The sequence below is a fragment of the Sciurus vulgaris genome (genome assembly GCF_902686455.1).
Source record: "Sciurus vulgaris genome assembly, chromosome: 9".
Classification (NCBI taxonomy): Eukaryota; Metazoa; Chordata; class Mammalia; order Rodentia; family Sciuridae; genus Sciurus; species Sciurus vulgaris.
The window spans coordinates 442144-446516 of NC_136469.1; positions in this window are offsets into that span (position 1 = coordinate 442144).

Below are 4373 nucleotides of genomic sequence, written 5' to 3' on the forward strand. Positions count from 1 at the left end.
TGAGGGCTGTGGGCTGGCAGTGGAATTGCAGTCTCACTAGGTGGAATAGTGCTTTTATCAGGGGGTTGGGGTGCTAGAAGACTAGGCATTGTGAGGAGGACCAAGTGGTTTCTAGAATGGTTCAGGACTGGGCATTTGCCAGGATTTTTGCTCAGGCAAGTTGAAGGCCAATGCTCTCAATACCACTAATTCAACTTTCTAACCTGCTCCAGCTGGCTGTTTGATCCTATGAGCTGCAGGACACACAAGGTAGAGAAGAATTGGGTACTCTCTAGCCTATCCAAGCTGTGTTCCCCCAGGCAAAATGCTCTCCATTTATGATTTTTCACAGGGATTTTTTTTTTGACAATGTTAATTCTTTATCTCAGGTTTATTCAGACCTAGCACTGAACTAATGAATCTGGGTTTCAAGTTCACATTTGTGCCACTGAACTGTATTCCAAAAATGGTCTCTGAAATGCTTCTATGTGGAGAATTGATAACTGCAGTGTGATTTTTTAAACATACATTTCATTGAGTTGAATAATATGGCAGGTTTCTACTTAAGTCTCAGAATTTTTTACTCTAAACCTAGGGAAGAGGTAATGTTTCAGTCACTTGAATTCTAGATAACTGAGCTAGGAGAAATGCTGTCTCACTCTAACCAGTCATCTTGTTATTTCTCCATTAAATTTTTAACATGGCAAATTAAGTCATTTTGAGGACTTCCATTTGTTTTTTTTTTTTTTTTTCAGAATCTATCTCTGTTGAAATAACCTTTCACTTCCTCTATTTTATAATTTCATTCCTTACAGCTTCCTTTAGCTCATGGAACGTTTTAACTATAAGATTTCTACTTTCTTATTCTGAAATGTTCTCCATTGTGGTATCAGGAGACTTATTTTCCTGAAGCTCTATGGACTGTCCAAAATGGTTTGTTCCCTTGAATTTCAGTTGCTTACATGTCTGATCAAACGTAATCATTCTCCATTTTAACAAGGGATTTTTTTGACTTATTTTCTTTTAAGGGCCCTGGTTTGAGCAAATACCAAGTTATTGATGCTTATACTCAATATGTGATCCTTGTTGATACCATTAACAGCAACAGTGTGAGATCAGTCACTAAACACTGTTTAATACAGTCAGTTATGTGTCAATCAATGTACTATTCAACCTTAATAGAAGTAAAAAATGTGTTGATATTGTTCTTCAAACTTCCTATAATTTAGATACAAGCTTGAAGTAGAGTTCTGAAACAAATAGAAAAATTAGTCATTAAATAGAGTCAATTTTATGTAATATTACATGAGAACAAAAATGGGCTGGAAAGGTGAAGCAAAATGAATTAAGAAACAAAAGATAGCACACACAAAGAAATAACACCCACCCAAGTATAAGGAATAAAATGAATAGGGGTTATTTGCTGTAGAAGTTATTTGTTAAAAGGGAAAATATGCATTAATTGGAACAAGTACAAAATAGGAGTAGGAAAAAAGAGGGAGAATTATTACCATTAATGCTTTAAAATACTAGAAATAAAACATTCAAATGTATTGAAAGTGCCATGATGGTTATTAGGGTAATAAATAAAAATTAAAATAAATAATATAAATGATCAAAGTTTATGTTAGAAGTCCTTCAAACTTTCTCAGTGAGTCTTTGTAATTGCTCAATGACATGGTGCATCAGTGAGTTTAAGTCCATTCCTTACTGTTTAAGCATAAAGGCTCATGATGATAATGTGCTGCTAATTTCTGCAAATTAACATAATCAATTTATTTATATCAAATCAATTAACCTTATTAAATATATTTATAACAATTAAGGTACTCATGTTCTACTCAGGGAATAGAGGATATACATGTCACAGTCTAAGCTGGTTAAAGAATCTGCTAAATTGGTAAGTCTTATTCAGGATGGAGAAATTATATATATCAAAGCGGAAAATAAAGTCATTGAGTGTATCTGAATCATGGGGTTACTGTGACCATAGAGGCTACAGATGTTATTTGGGCTATTTCAGTCATGAAGGCACAACAGGTCATACTGTGCAGGCCATAGAGGATACTCAACTCATGTAGAAAAAGTTTCATGAGGGCATCTCAATTGTTGGCAAAATCACATTTAATGCAGGCTCAAGAGTGTCATTACAAAAAAGTCCTTTGAAAGGACACCATGGAGACAATGCTTGCACAGTGAACCAAGGAAGATTTTTTGTTGTTGTTGGTTTTTTTTTTTTTTTTTTTTTTTTAACCATTCTCAATATCCCTGACACTCAGAGGATGGCATAGCTTTGGTCCCAAGAGACTTTACTTGAAAGTGTTGCACAGCCTAGTGTCGATGTTGAGGTAATTGTTCTGCAGGAATATAAGATACGGGAGTTAGGCAATCATGAATTCTTCTCTTTGATTTCGGTGGGAGACCATGAAGACCAGGCAAAGTGATGCAGGGACAAAGACTACTGGCTATCTCTGACAGGGTGATACATGAAAGTATGAGAAGGATACTGAAGGTGATGTGGAAACTCCAAAGATTAAGACATGCCAGTAATACAAAATTTCTGCTTATGAAAGCTATAGAAATTGAACAGAAAGATGGAAAGAAAGAGGTCATGTGTACTGAAATCAGGAAGACTACAGAAGAAGAACTACACAGCCTTTTTGGAGAATATAACAGTTACCTGTGTACCAGATTCAGGATATAAGTAAGTAAAAGATTGTGTATCCAGTAGGAATTTATTCTTGCCTTATTCCCATCCTTCTGTTGCATATCCATGTCTCCATTGTGCAGTTTAAAGGTTTACTCTATGTCAGTATATATTGAGTATTTACAACTTGCTTTTGATATTTTGTAGTCTCATGCTGAGGGTCTGTATTGAGTTTCTGGGGACGTTGGACATGAATTTTTGCATAATGCTGGAAATATTAATACTTTGGGTGTACTTGTAAATTGTTTAAATATGTATTGCAATGTAAGATTGGCAAACATTTCAGGAAGTCAAGAATGAAATGCTAAATATAAATATGAGGTATTCCCAAAGTGCACATGTGTGATTATCTGAGAATGACCTGAGGAGAAATAATTAGATTGTAATAGTTACAATCTAATGTGTGGAATAAACCATTGATGTACTAAAATTCTGTTGAATCTCTGGAAGGTAGTGTGTTGCTGGAGGAGTGGGTCACTATGGATATTAAGAATATGCACAACATAGAGGCTACAGAATACATGGAGACTACTTAGTTCTGGAGACTTTTCAGGACATAGTTCCTGGGTATTGCACTGACTGCAACAATGGAGGCAGAGCCAGTTGCCCTATCCAAGTACAACTTCAACAGATGATGAAAAAAAGGGCTCAGTCTTTTTGTGAAGATCTGAGAAGAGCTTTATTTGGGAGAGGTGGAGAACTTAACATACAGGAGGCTGCTTCTCTTTTATGGTGTATTACACTGTCTTTTATATGCTTGTAGTTAAGCAAGTCATATACCTTAAGGGTCAAGACTTGCATAAGCATTTACTAGCCTATTTGACAGACTATAGTTTGGGTATATGAAAAAAAAAATTTACCCTAGTTTCACAAACCACAAATGAACATCTGTTCACTTAACAGAAAAGAGAACCATTTGGCAAACCATAGAAGAATTGTCTTTCAGAACAAAGAAAGAGATTCTGTTCACAGAGCATGGAAGAAGAGGATGGGGCCTTCTTCCCTGAGGTTCCTAAAATGTGCATACTATGTAGGTCTCCTTCCAGAGGAAAGAGCAGAGCTCTATTTCTTGAGGATCCTGTTTGGCTTCTCCATCTCCCAACAGCATGACCCATATGCTTCCTTCCAAGGGACAGGGCTGACATTTCTCCTCTCCTTATACTCCATATCTTGGATGATCTGTTTACATTGCAGTTTTTGTTTGAACTTTGAAATTTAGAAAAAAATTAACAGATAATACTTTTCAAAGAATACAAACATCTAACAGGAATAGTATAAACATGACCAGATTTAACAGTATTTTAACAGGAAACAAATTTTGAAACTTATTCATTAACAATCCGCTTAAAAGATGAATCAAGAACAGAAGGGGCTATACATAATTGATTGATAGAAACTCAAACATCACAATTAGTTTCTAACATTTCCTTAAGGATGGCAGTTTTATCAATCTATAAGTCCAATAAGTTCTATTTTGGATGATAATTTTCTTAGTCAATAAGTCCAATAATTCCATTTGTTGTTGTTTGACCAAAATAGCAATTTGATTTCATTGTAAACTTTTATTTGTTTGTAGAAAAGCATGTGTTTTGGGGATTCCTCAGAGGAAGAAGTTCAAGATAACATCTCACCCTTGGGACATTTACTACGAAATCTTAAATCCCTTCATTAGATTTCTGACCTAGAG